Below are 15,659 nucleotides of genomic sequence, written 5' to 3' on the forward strand. Positions count from 1 at the left end.
GCATTCTTGAGGCCACTTCACATATTTTGACTGAATGTGGACAGAGGAGCTATTCTAGAGATTTTAAGAGTAGGCTAGCTGTTGGGAAGGAATTGTTTGTCAAGTGTCCCTAGTCCCTGCTCTCACATACTGTAAATAATCCACTCATATTGTTCTAAGTCATTCCTTGCAAGTTTTAGGTTGAGCCATATTGCAATACTGTCTGGTAGGTGAAAAACTGTCAAATATCAGCTATTTTATGTGATCCAACAAACACCACTGAGAGATGGAGCCCATCCCTCACTACTCCCCTTTCTCAGCTACACCGTTCTGCTTGCTGTGCTTCACCCAGGAATGTTCTTGCCTCAGGGGCTTTGAACTATTGTTGTTTCTGTCTTGACTGGCCTTCTTTTAGATATCCACTCCCATCCTCATTTCAGAAGTTTTATGGAAACATTATCTTCTCCAAGAGGTCTTCCTTCACTATCGAGTCTAAAATTTCCATCCCTTATCCTGGCAAAACACTTTTTGTGAGACTCAGTTCTCTGATTTATTGTTTTCTCTTTAGAATTCACCACTATTTTATGTATATAATTATTTATTTTTATGTATTGTGTGTCTTTACTAGCATAAGGTGAACCCCAAGAGAGCAGCGATTTTAGGTTGTTTTATTCACTGCTGTATCTCCAGCATCTAAAATAGTGTCTGACACGTAGTAGGCATTCAGTAATATATATTGGATAAATAAGTGTGGACTGACTGATGGTAGCCATAAATCTATGGCCCCAGATCTTTGAGAAAACCACACCAGTGATGTCCACTTTGGTGGCATGTAAGGATTGTTGAGGTCTCTGTAGGTATGGAACAGACCAAGGAGACAGGATTGTTGCCCATTCCTTTCTTATATAAAGAGGACAGCTCAGCTTTATTCTCCCTTATATGTTGGGTTTCAGGTGAGATTTCATTAGGAAAATGGTTTGCGGACATTTCAAAACCTACTGATATGGGATAACAGGAAAGTTTACAATTGATCATGTAGTTCTCAGCCTAAAATATTGTGAATAATCAACGTTTCTTCAGCACTCCACAAGGAGAATGTAAGTGATGGGGTATGGGAGTCAGCTGCAAAATCTCCAAATTCAATGAGCTTCATATTTGAGAGATTTTAAAAATTGTTCATGAAATGTAAAAGCTATTATATTTAAACAAATTGTTCAAAACTCCCTCTTCTTCATCCCCAGATACATTATTCTGTATTAATGTCAAAGTGATTGAAAATTCTTAATGGGGAAAGGAGCCAGCAGTGTTACCTATTAGGTATTTGTTTTTTGTTTGAAAATTGACAAGTGCTAGACTGGCCAGAAGCAAAGTTAAATGGGCATTATGAATAACAGTTTGTAGTCCACATTCTCCCAATTTTGTATATTTTCAACACATTTTAAAATACACAATGACATGTGTATTACATGTTAAGGCCATGATATAAAGACATTAGAAGAATCTGTGTGAAAGCAAGAGGGTGGGCCATGTACAAAAAATAAACTATATCCGTCTCTATTTGTTCTCTCAGTAATGTGGCCCAGAACCCTGCCTCATAGCCGCCTGTGGTAATCTAACAGACTGACACCCGAGGCAATAACAGCCAGAGATCTGCAGGGTCACACAGCTAAACACTCAGCAGAGTGAGGATTAGAAAACGGATCATCGAATGCCATCCAATCCCTCTTTTTCCTGTGGTACATTACTTCCCTCTTAAAAATCATTCACAATGAACATAAATACTTTATATGTTAATACAGAGCTCTACTTTAGCAAAAATGTATACATAGGAAACATATAATTCAAATTTTAACCACCCTATCTTGACTACCAGTAGAAAAGGAACACGCTAACTGAAATAAACATAAGCTGAATATTAACAATCATTTATCATACAACTGAAAACCTGTAAGATACCAGGAGAAATTAGATGGGAATGGAAAAAAAGAAAAGAAATTCACGTGACACTTACAGGAGAGTGAAAGAAATTCTAGTGAGTAAGGACGAAAACATCCATTAGGAAGGTGAGGAGAGCTTAAGGGCCCAGTAACCACTTAGAATGCAGATGATGGGTGACGGGTGCAGCAAACCACCATGGCATGTGTATACCTATGTAACAAATCTGCACATTCTGCATATGTATCCCAGAACTTAAAGTACATGTTAAAAAAAAAAGAATGTAAAATGCAGCTGTTGTAGTGAAATGAGCTCCTTGGTGTAGCTTTTTCTTGCCCTTACATCATCTCTGTTAAACAAACATAGTGGTTCTTAACCTGTTTTTATTGAGAGGCCTTTTGAAAATCTAGTTAAAATTACAGACTTTCTCCCAGAAAAAAAGCCCTTTGGCATAATGTCTTTCAGGGCCACTCACTGGTGTGCAAAGGTAACTTTCCCATTTACCTGTAACTGAATTTAATCTCTATTGCCAGCCTGCATTCTGGCTGATAGTAGGACCTTATCCAGCTACTGCTAAAAAACTATCCCTTTAGTGACTTCTCTACGATTTGGGATTTAAAATAACAAAACTTTTAGTGACTTCTGTATGATTCGGGATTTAAAATAACAAATCATGGTATTTTCTCTCCTCTTTCTCCTTCTGGGGGTTACTTCTAAAGTCTGGGGCTCTGCTTGTGCTTGATCTGCTCAGAGCTGGTATCTGCTGAGATATACGGTGGCATGTTGGGGCTTCTGCTCATTGGTGCCCATCCGTACTTGCTTTCCTCACCAAGACAGATGTGTCCCCATCTCGCTCCAGTTACAGGGTCCCTGCTGCATTTGCTGCTGAGTCCTTTTGCCCTGACTACTGGATTCCTTCCTGCTATATATATATTTTATATGTAAAAATTATATATATGTATAACATGTGTATATGTAAAATATAATATTTTACATAGTTTATATATATTATTTTCAAATATCTGTGTTTATTTGAGATGGTTTATTGGTAGTAGCTAGATTAGGTTCTGGTATCAGAATGCAGGCTTGAGATAGAGATTAAATTCAGTTACAAATAAGTAAGGCAAGTTACATTTTGCAAACTAGTGACCAATATATACATATACAGATATTTAAAAACCATGAAAAAATATATATGTGTATGTATATATACAGATATTTGAAAATTATAAATTTACCTTAGTTACTTCGAAGTAAATTTAATACCATGAAAGTCTTCATGTAACAGATGTGTAAGTCCCTTCCCCCAGTGAAAATGCTGGTTACCAACAATATCAATCCATTAATTCATTATAAAATCCTAAAATACACACAAAATAGTTTTAGGATTATAACAATACCAACACCAAAACTACTAAATACGGTAAGATTTATTTGCAATTCTTTTATTATCTTAAATTATGTCCTACTAAACCTATGTGTGTTCAAATATGCTCCAATTATCTTCTCTATAGTTATCAGTTTTATATGCAGTTAAGATTGTTTCTGTTAGTAAACAATTTTAGAGCTTGACTTTTTTCACTCTTTTCATTTAATTTTAGATTTTTGAATATATAAATTGTTAATATGTTTTAAAAGCCCCAACTATTTACCATGTCTACTCTTCTGTCTCACTCACTTCCCCATCCCTTCTTCTCCATCCCTACCCATCCCCTATTGTAAGTCATTTTCATTACTTTTTCATTTACCCTTTCTAAAATAAGAAAATACATATACCTATTGTTATATCTCCAGAAGGACAATACTTTATGACCAAGCTATTTATCCTGTTCCACTCAAAGTCTCCAAGCTGTCAAGGAGAAGGGGAATTGGAAGAAGAGAGCTAGGGAGAGGTGTTAGAGGTGTCAGAAATCCTGCACCTGCCCCACGTCCCAGGAAATGGAACAGAAAGAACGTTTTTCAGGCCCATGAGCCTAGGGAGGCAGGCAGGTTGGGAGATGGTTGGAAGGAGTGAGGTTGGACACGAACAGTGGGTGGTTCTTGGGGAGGGGTATGCAAGTGTTCTCTGTAATTGTTTCAACTTTTTTGCAGGTTTGAAAGTTTTCTAGATAACAAATAAATTAATTAAAAAAGGAAACTTCACACTATGAATTAATCGAGACCTGGATAGTGTTGTTTTGCACAGAAAAAAGGTGAATGCTTTAAACATAGACACAAGCACCAGTGAGTGGAAGGGACGGAGTGATACTCAGCTACTCCAGCTACACATCTGTCATACTTGTCATTAAATCCATGGTAAGCCACTTGGGGGCCCTGCTGGCTTCAGAACCTATCACAGAAAGTCAGGACCGCACATGCACTTGAGCACCCAGCTGTGCCTGTAGATTAAATAATACCTCTCAACTTTTCTAGCACTCCATAACATCAATTCTGCTCTTATAAATTAAAAAAAAAATTTAAAAATAGTCTGGGCGCGGTGGCTCACGCCTATAATCCCAGCATTTTGGGAGGCCGAGGCGGGGGGATCATGAAGTCAGGAGATCGAGACCATCCTGGCTAACACGGTGAAACCCCATTTCTACTAAAAGTACAAAAAGTTAGCCTGGCGTGGTGGCAGGCGACTGTGGGAGGCTGAGGCAGGAGAATGGCGTGAACCCGGGAGGCGGAGCTTGCAGTGAGCTGAGATCGCGCCATTGCACTCCAGCCTGGGCGACAGACTGAGACTCCGTCTCAGTAAAAAAAAAACAAAAACATATATATATATGCATACTCCTACTTCTTCTATTAGATATCTACATTGAAGGCATTTTAAAACTCAAAAGCCAGGAATTCAGAATCTTTTTCTTCTGGTAACTTCTATGGTCTCATTGCTCATCTTACCTACCAATGTATGGTAATAGTGCTACCAACTTTTGTCTCACTGGAAGAATTTCTCTGAGGGCAGATAATTGGGTCTGTTTTGTTCGTGCTACCTAGAGCCTTGAACAGTGCCTTGTACTTGGGTTGTGTCCAATAAATACTGGTGGCATAAATGAATGGGGCAGTCCATAAGGAGGGAACCACATTAAAATGTCACATATTGTGCATACACACACGCACATAATTTTGTCTACATTTTAGAGCTATTGCTCCCTGAAGTCCATCCTTAGACTCTAAATGAAAAATTCCTCTCTACAATTTTTCCTTTCCTCTCAGTAATTTTTTTTACGCATCCTTCACAGTCTTTATTTCTCTACCACTCCATTGTCACTTGGAAATAGAATCCATAGGCTTAGCTGAGTGCCTATTTATGTATGCATTTTATTTTTTTGGAACATATTTAAAACTCCTTAAGGACAGAAACTACTTCTTGTATATTTTGCTACTCTTTTTTTCAAACCTACGACCCGATGTAGTCCCTTTTTTTGGTGAACATTTGTTAATTTTGGCTCTCCCTGTTTCCATTTCTTCTGCTTCTCTTGGTAATAACATTCCGTATTCCTTCTGGGAAATTATCTCACCTCCATTTAGTGAAGAACTGTGTATAAAAGAAAGTTGCCCTACCCTCTCTTAGCCAAGTTTGGGGGAGGGGAGCTGTGGAAGGAGTAGGTTAATAGCTAGATTGCAGTTGTCCTTAGCATCATAATTAATTGAGGTAAGATAGACCATTTTCAACTTTCTTAAAACACTGGCTTAAGAAATGTATTCATTGCAAATAAATGAGGGTCTTTCTGGGGTTGCTATGAATAAATTACTGATCTGTAAATATTCTTTCGTAGGGTACTTAGTTGTCAGGATAATTTATTATATAAACTGTAATTTTTGATTTGTAGCTACACAAAAGGAAGCTAGGATCCCTCTCCTTTTCAGTCCCCCAGTGATAGGTAATTATAATAGTAAGATATTTAAGCTAAGGGACTCTAGACCCTGTGGTTTTCTTTCGCTTACGTGATCCACACTGGCACCAGTGCTTGTCCCTAGACTAAATTACATCTCATATGGTGACTGGGACATTGGATACTGTGTCTGTGGTGTCCAAGGCCTCCATGCTGCTGATGTAGTATGCTGCTGTCCCTGTTCTTTCTCCTTGCTTAAGGTTAAGTAAATTTAATGATGGGTAAGCCTATTGTATCTTATGCATTTGATTGACATTTGGAACTGAAACCCACTCCCCAGGACTTGCAACATGTGACTTAGGCTGAGAATGAACTTTCTCTTGGGACATTGAATCTTAGATTGGTGGCATGTGTTCTAAATGTACTTAAAAAAATTCCACAGGCAGCGTAGCACTCTGACAAAATATAGAAGAGTTCCTGCTCCCTGGACTTCAGAACTACTTATGTTTCTGTCTATTTCTAAGCATGCCATCTTTCCGATGAATTTCTATTTAGTTAAGTTAACCAGAGGTGGTTTCTGTTGATTACAGCCAAAGAACCTCGACTACATAGCTATGAATAAGGTAAGTTCTCAATCCACTTTAATTATTTGGTTACTGTCTCAATTTTCTCTTGCTATGTAAGAAACCACCTCTAAACTTAATGGCTTAAAACAACAAACATTTATCTCACAATTGTGCAGCTCTGCAGGTTAAGCTGAGTTTAGCTGGATAGTTCTTCTGGTGTCAACTGGAGTCTCCCATGTTTCTATGCTGAGGTGCAGGTCAGCTGAGCAGCTCTGCTTCTGGGAGTTGATGGGCTATCTAGGAAGTTAGCCTGGGCTTTTTCATATGGTGACAGAGGAGCATCAAGAGAATGTGGGGCCGGGTGCGGTGGCTTATGCCTGTAATCCCAGCACTTTGAGAGGCCGAGGCAAGTGGATCACCTGAGGTGAGGAGTTCGAGACCAGCCTGACCAACATGGTGAAACCCCATCTCTACTAAAAATACAAAAATTAGCTGGGCATGATGGTGTGCACCTGTAGTTATGCCTACTCAGGGGGTTGAGGCAGGAGAATTGCTTGAACCTGGGAGGTGGAGGTTCCAGTGAGCCGAGATTGCACCATTGCACTCCAGCCTGGGCAACACAGCAAGACTCCCTGCAAAAAAAAAAAAAAAAGAAAAAAAAAAGAGAGAATGAGAGACATGTTGTGGACTGATTTGTGTCCCCCTAGAATTTATATGTTGAAACCCTAACTTCCTCATAATGTGACTGTATTTGGAGATAGGGTCTTTAAAAGGGTGACTAAGATAAATTGAGAGAATTAGGGTGGGCCCTAGTCCAATCTGACTAGTATCAGAGTATAAGAAGAAGACATCTGAGCACAGAGAGAGACACCAGGGGCATGCAAACACACAGAAAAGACCATGTGAGGACACAGCAGGAAAGCAGCCATCTGCAAGACAAGAAGAGAGAAGCCTCAGAACAAACTGAACCTGCTGACAACTTGATCTTGGACTCCCAGGCTTCAGAAACATGAGGACATATGTTTCTGTTTTTTAAGCTACGAAGTCTATGATATTTTGTTATAGCAGCCCCAGCAAACCAATATAGAAAGCATGCAACGTCTCTTGCAGCTTGGGCTTAGAATTGGTCCACATCACTTCAGCTGCATTATATAGGTCAAACTTAGTCACAAATTCGGCCCAGCTGGGAGGATGCATGACACAAGGGTATGGATACAGGAAAGGGAATAATTGTGGCCACTTCGCAAACAAGCTGTCACAGTAATTAGAATGATAAGGAAGTATGCTGAGTACAAATAGATATTAATGCAGGAAATGTTGCTGGGTACTTTAAACTGTAATGGAAATGTTTTATCCAAAGCCTACTTCTATTTGGTTGGAACAGGTGAGCTGATGTTCATCCAATGGAACAATGACAGTATGTCCACTGCTTCACTTTTTGTAGTGTGAACCAAATGCCATGACAAATTATTAGAATGTGGGAGGAATGTTACTTTTTTCTTTATAGATCAAGTTAAGGCATTAGATTCTACAAAACTAGTATCATCATTTCTAATTAATTTTTCAGAGGATAGTTGCCAAAGTCTTGTCATTGACAGGATGAAATGGTGGAAGAGATAGAGAAAGCTCTTCGCATTCTTTTTTATATACTACAAGCCTTTAGAGAAGGATCTATGTCTCATTTGCCTTTGTATCTCTCAGTGATCATGACAAACTTTACAGAGAAGGTACTCAAATATTGAAGCATTAGTACCAGCTTCTATGGTGGAGAAGACCCTCATCAGTTATGTCTTGCCTCATGTCACTGGAAAACTTAATTTCTTTTTTACTTTGAATTATAGAATTAGGTTAACATCAGGGATAGACAGATTCATGTGGTGCCCTGCAGAATTAAAGAAAAAATTGTACTGCTTCAACCCATATTTTAAAAAATATTTGTTCAACATTTAGTGAGAGAAACCAATTTCATAATAATAAAAATTATACATTTCTCTTTTTTATTTAATTTTCTTTTCCTATTTTAGTTTCCCTCAAATAAAAATTTACATCAATGAAAGCGATAGGAAACAGTAAAGTATTTATTAAGGGATTTTATAGGGGGCAAGAGAAGGGCATTTGCATCACAAGTGACTGCGGTTTCACTGATTGCCCACGAAGCTCAATGAGCCCTGCTTGGTCTTCCAAATCCCTCTTTTCATCCTCAGAACTACCAGGTTTCCACCCCGTTTCTTCCTTCATCCATTCTCTGCCTTCTTGCTCCTACCTCACATGTTCTAAATCTCTTTCTGGGATTCTCAATCCCTCTTTACCCTTCTTAGTCAGGACAATTTAGTGCTATTAATGGTTCTACATCCAAACTTCAATACTCCTCATTCATTAAACCTGCCTACAATAACATCAAAGACCATTGTATTAAGGATAAAAGTTTTACTTCTGTTTAACAAATAGAAATTCCTTCAGAAACCAAAATTTGCTTTCCTTAGAATGGGAAATTAAACCTCACAGATTTACTATGATTAATGTTTTTTTCTTTTTTGGAGATGGAGTCTCACTCTGTTACCCAGACTGGCGTGCAGTGGTCTGATCTCTGCTCACTGCAACGTCTGCCTCCCAGGTTCAAGCGATTCTCCTGCCTGAGCCTCTTGAGTAGCTGGGACTATAGGCGTGACACCACACCCAGCTGACTTTTGTATTTTTAGTAGAGACGGGGTTTCCCCATGTTGGCCAGGCTGTTCTCAAACTCCTGACCTCAAATGATCCACCCACCTCGGCCTCCCAAAGTGCTGAGACGACAGGTGTGTGCCACCATGCCTGGCCACAAATTTCCACAGTAAAATTAATAACAAGCAATTTCTTACATGGTCTGAATAGGGGTGGGACAAATTTACATTTTTCCACCATGTAGTGTTTTTTGGTGTGTAAACTTGAGTTAAAATGATTCCCATGATATTTTAGCAATGCTTATGGAGTGGAGTCCTGGAGGCTGTCAACTTGTCTAATCTTTAATACAGCCCTAGTTATTGTGATAATGGAATTAACTCTGTTTGTGGGAAGATTACTGACACAGAAATTGGGACATGAAAGTTTTAGTCTATATCCACCCCCACCTGAACACAGTCATTCACATTGGCTAGGCAAGGTTATTTTGGTGTGGCCTGAAATGTCACCAGCTTAGTACTAACAGAGTAAAGAGCTGCTATAGAAATATTGCTGTGGGACATAATATTTTCTTAAAATAATTTTATTTTGCTAACATTTGGAAAAATTTAGAACATCAACACGACTTAGTATTTCCATTATTAGCCCTCAGAAAGACATACATTGTAAAACTGAAGAGCTAGACTGCTGTCTACCTTGTGTTTCACACATGTAGAAAGCATCTGGGCCATCTTGGAAAGGGAAAAACATTTATACAAATACACACACACACACACGCACACACACACACGCACACACACACACGCACACACACACACGCACACACACACACACACACGAATGGGTGGCACAGGATGCTAACAAGAGGGATGATTTGAAGGGTATATTTAAAAACTGGTACTGTATAAAATATTAATCCACTGTTGCCCTTTTCAGCCTTATGATTTGGAACTCTAACATTTATCACAGAGGACTCTGAAAATATTAGAGGTCAAGTGCTTTTAGTTACCGTATCAGATTCTTTCAGCACCGGTTGATTTTATTGCCAGTCACTGCCGTAGAACAAATTCTGGGCAAGATCTCATGAGCTTCACCTGGATGCACTTCATCTCGGGCTGGCGTCTGCCTCTCACTTCCCCTCCTGTGATTTATCTGCTGATGCTACAGTGGGAGTGGGGGGTGTGGTGGGGGGGTGGCAGACATTGTGGAAACTGCCTCTAGGTTCAGATACACAACTCAGAAGTGCAGGGAGTTCAAGTTTTAGAAGGTGAATCTTTGGCAGATGGTGAATAAATACTTCCTCTTTATTCCCTCCTACCATCAGGTGGTCCTGACATGCATTTCGTAGGAACCCTTAAGAGGTTCTGTGAAATGGAGCAACCAATTGCTCCAGCAGTAGCCATCTCCATAATGCATCTTTCTGTTGTTTCTTCGAGCTTTTTCATCCCATTTCACTACTCATTCCTGCTCCTTGGATTATATTCCCTGAAAAGGACTTCAAGTCTTTGTTTCTATTTTCTAGAGAATGTCAGCTAAAATGGTCACCAAAAGAGAGGAGAACATTAGGAAAATAAGAATACTATAAACTCAAACTTCGCTTATTTGAAACTGTGATGTAGTTTGTGTTCCCACCCAAAATCTTACCTTAAATTGTAATCCCTGTAATGTCCATAATCTCCATGTGTCAAGAATTAAGGGAGAGACCAGGTGGAGGAAATTGAATCATGGGGGTGGTTCCCCCATGCTGTTCTTGTGATAGTGAGTTCTCACGAGATCTGATGGTTTTATAAGTGTTTGGTAGTTCCTCCTGTGTTCATTCTCCTTCTTGCTGCCGTGTGAAGAAGGTGCCCTGCTTCCCCTTCACCTTCCTCCATGATTGTAGTTTCCTGAGGCCTCCCCAGCCATGCTGAACAGTGAGTCAATTTAAACCTCTTTCCTCATAAATTACCCAGTCTCAGGCAGTTCTTTACAGCAGTGTGAGAACGGACTAATACAAACTGTTTTATGTACATTGGGTAAGGATCTATCTCTACTTCTACACTTTATTTTATCCATAAGGCAGAGAAGCAATCTATCTCCACTTCTACCCCCCATTCTTTGAAATATCAGAAAAGATTTGGTACAGATTAGACTCCCCAAATTAAAAAATCTGAAATCCGAGCTGCTCCAAAGCTTTTTGAGCACTGACACAATGCTCAAAGGAAATATTCTTTGGAGCACTTCAGATTTCAGATTTTTGGATTTAGGATGCTCAATTGGCAAGAATTTTGCAAATATTCCCCAATTTAAAAAGTCTGAAATCTGAAACATTTCTGGTTCCAAGCATTTTGAATAAGGGATACTCAACCTATATTTCCATTCCCCCTCAAAAGACTGAAAAAAAATCATAACACACATTGGAAAGTAAGAAAATTTGAAGAATTTCTAGAAGATAGAATTGAGATCAGATTGCAAGAGAAGAGCAGAGAAAATCACGTCCCAGGATAAATCTCAAACCTACCCGTAACTTTCCACTTCCACTGCCACAGTTCTAGACCAAAGTGCCCTCATCTCTTATTGAGATTCCAGCAGGTTCCACTTGGTTTCTCTGCTTCGCTCCTGTCCTCTTATAATTCCTTTTGCAGGCCTTAGCCTTTTGCAGCTACTCTTCCCTCTGCCTTAAATGCTCCTTACCTGCATCTTCCCATGGCTGGCTGCTTCTTATTCTGGAGATCTCACTTTAAACGCCTCCTTCTCAAAGCAGCCTTCTGACCTCCTAATCTAAAGCCTCCCTCCCTTCCTGCTCACCTCCCATCACTCTCTATTCCATGTCTCCATTACTTCCTTCATAGGATTTATTCAATCTGTTACAGTTTTGTGTTTATTTGTTTGCCTTCATGTGAGTTGTCTATTTCTCCCATTACCTTAGCAGTGACACAAGGGGAGGGACCTGATCTGTTGTCTTGACTGCCTTATTTTGGGCTGCCAGCACAGTGATGCACAGGGTGGAAAGAATGACACTTTTATTGGGGGACTGTTTATTCAGTTATCAAGCTCTTAGCCAGCTGTGATGTTAGATACCGGGAATTTTAAGAGGAATAAGGCGCAGGACCCTGTCTTCCAGGAGCTCTGAGTCAGAGAACAGGGAAAGAACTTGAGCTTCCTGTTTTATTCATAGTTGATCATTTGCGCTATATATTTTATGTTTACTATTAGACTTTAAGCATTCCAAGTGCAGAGTGCCAATCATCTTTGTATCTCTACAGAGACTACATATGTGGTGGAAATAAAATATTTTTGGAAGCATTTAAAATGTTGTAAGGGAGCATTATAAATCTGATAAATTATTGTTATTAATTACCCAGTGCAATTCAATCTATGACCATTAACTATTTGTTGCTAGTACACTGAATGAAAAGAAGATGTGTGTAAACAAGAGAGAGAAAGATAGTGGTGAGTGAATGATAAAGTGAACAAAAGAAATGTTGGGTTTGAAAGCCAAGTCCCTTATTGCTATAATGACTTTCTTCGGCTTCTCACTTTCTTTCCTGGAACTTTAGAATAATTTAATAATAATAATTTTTATGGTATCTATAGGAAGTTGAAAAATAAGTATAGTGCAATTTCAACACCGTAAGACCTAAAGTTCACAAATAGTAACGTTGTCTGTTTTAAAATTTAGCTTATTATCTTCCAGCTTCGGCATTAGAAGGTCATATAAATTAACTAAAAATGTACATTCAGCAGCAATCGTTTAACTGTGATCTTTTGGGAGAAGGCGCTCATGTACTAGTTTCATCGATGTAGGGTGGGAAGCTTGGAAACATCACACACCTATAATTTTATTAAGTATTAATGAAGACCAATATAAATAACTCATTTCCTATTATGTTTACTAAGCCAATGGGGCCTAGTATAGCCTGAGATAATATCACTAAGACAAAGAATAGTTTGCCAAGAAGGGATCTAGCTATTACCAGTGGATTTACAAAAATGTGTGAACTAATGCTTAATAAGTACAGTTTGATGATGACAAAGTGACCTATTGAGATAAAAGTCCCTGGAAAATGAGACTTGGTGTCTTTTCAGATCAGGCATACCCCCAGATGTCCTGGGGCCATCTGATTTATGCTTTAGAAAGAAAACTAAAGGAAACTGTGTGTGTATGTGTGTGTAATGGTATTTATTATGGAATAAATATGCTGTGGAATATATAAATAAAATGAAAATAAAAAGGAATCCTAGAGATTTAAAAAAAGTATTGTCCAGGCCAGAATTCATGTTTGGAAGAAGAATAAAAGGGCATTTGAATCACAAGAACATTGAATAAAACCTAAAAATTGAAAATAAGGAAAAAAGTCTGCTTTTACTCACTTTATATCCTCCCCAGACAATTTTATTCACTGCCGGTGTTGTAGCACAGATAAGTGGGTGTACATGTGAAGTAGAAAAGGAACTGTAGCCAACCTTTACCAGAAAACATTCTACTAAAGATCCTTCACCTGAGCTTCTCACATTCAACTGCCTCTAGACATCTCATGTGGATACTCTAGTCCCTCACACTCAGCATCCCCCAGCCTGGATCCATCACTTCTCCTTGAAAACCTGTTCCTCATGGCCATCACCACCCAGCAAATCTCCCATTCATTCTTCGCCCCCTTCCATTTATTACTCATATTTGGTTGTTCATTGAATCCTGATGCTCTATTTCAGAACTGTCTTTTGAATTCAAACCTCTCCCCTTTACTTCCCTTCCCACTGCCTCAGCAACAGAATCTAGCAGGTCCATACTTCTCCATCCTTCTGAATTCCTCTCCATCTTCCATATGCTGCTGCAGCAGTCCCTTACTCTGCAGGCCACAGGTGATGCTCACACTCCTTGTCACGCCATTGAGGTTACTAACAGCCGGGTCCCAACACACCTCTCCTGCCACAGCTATTCACTCTTCCAAAAGTCCAGCTCCTTGGAAGTCTTAACCTTGTCAGAATAAGATAGGCTACTCTAGCTTCAACTCCTTTGTATGTAAAGTGCCCTCTGCCTGGAGTTCCTCTATTCCTCCTTCCTGCGTCCTCCTTGAACTGTCTTCAAACGGATGACGGTCTTGGATATTGTTTAAGAATACAGGCTTTGGAGACACATAGGCTGGGTTGGAATCCTCCATTGCCTTGCAATGTGATCTTGGGCAAGTCACTTCTCTTCTCTTGATTTCTTTTTATTTTATTTTATTATTATACTTTAGGTTTTAGGGTACATGTGCACAACGTGCAGGTTTGTTACATATGTATCCATATGCCATGTTGGTGTGCTGCACCCATTAACTCGTCATTTACATTAGGTATATCTCCTAATGCTGTCCCTCCCCTCTCCCCCGACCCCACAGCAGTCCCCGGAGTGTGATGTTCCCCTTCCTGTGTCCATGAGTTCTCACTGTTCAATTCCCACCTATGAGTGAGAACATGTGGTGTTTGGTTTTTTGTCCTTGTGATAGTTTGCTGAGAATGATGATTTCCAGTTTCATCCATGTCCCTAAAAAGGACATGAACTCATCATTTTTTATGGCTGCATAGTATTCCATGGTGTATATGTGCCACATTTTCTTAATCCAGTCTATCGTTGTTGGACATTTGGGTTGGTTCCAAGTATTTGCTATTGTGAATAGTGCCGCAATAAACATACGTGTGCATGTGTCTTTATAGCAGCATGATTTATAGTCCTTTGGGTATATACCCAGTAATGGGATGGCTAGGTCAAATGGTATTTCTAGTTCTAGATCCCTGAGGAATCACCACACTGACTTCCACAATGGTTGAACTAGTTTACAGTCCCACCAACAGTGTAAAAGTGTTCCTATTTCTCCACATCCTCTCCAGCACCTGTTGTTTCCTGACTTTTTAATGATGGCCATTCTAACTGGTGTGAGATGGTATCTCATTGTGGTTTTGATTTGCATTTCTCTGATGGCCAGTGATGATGAGCACTTTTTCATGTGTTTTTTGGCAGCATAAATGTCTTCTTTTGAGAAGTGTCTGTTCATGTCCTTTGCCCACATTTTGATGGGGTTGTTTTTTTCTTGTAAATTTGTTTGAGTTCATTATAGATTCTGGATATTAGCCCTTTGTCAGATGAGTAGGTTGCAAAAATTTTCTGCCATTCCGTAGGTTGCCTGTTCACTCTGATGGTAGTTTCTTTGGCTGTGCAGAAGCTCTTTAGTTTAATTAGTTCCCATTTGTCAATTTTGGCTTTTGTTGCCATTGCTTTTGGTGTTTTAGACATGAAGTCCTTGCCCACGCCTATGTCCTGAATGGTATTGCCTAGGTTTTCTTCTAGGGTTTTTATGGTTTTAGGTCTAACATGTAAGTCTTTAATCCATCTTGAATTAATTTTTGTATAAGGTGTAAGGGATCCAGTTTCAGCTTTCTACATATGGCTAGCCAGTTTTCCCAGCACTATTTATTAAATAGGCAATCCTTTCCCCATTTCTTGTTTTTGTCAGGTTTGTCAAAGATCAGATAGTTGTAGATATGTGGCATCATTTCTGAAGCCTCTGTTCTGTTCCATTGATCTATGTCTCTGTTGTGGTACCAGTACCATGCTGTTTTGGTTCCTGTAGCCTTGTAGTACAGTTTGAAGTCAGGTAGTGTGATGCCTCCAGCTTTGTTCTTTTGGCTTAGGATTGACTTGGCAATGCTGGCTCTTTTTTGGTTCCATATGAACTTTCAAGTAGTT

This window comes from Nomascus leucogenys, chromosome 18 (genome assembly GCF_006542625.1).
Source record: "Nomascus leucogenys isolate Asia chromosome 18, Asia_NLE_v1, whole genome shotgun sequence".
Taxonomy (NCBI): Eukaryota; Metazoa; Chordata; class Mammalia; order Primates; family Hylobatidae; genus Nomascus; species Nomascus leucogenys.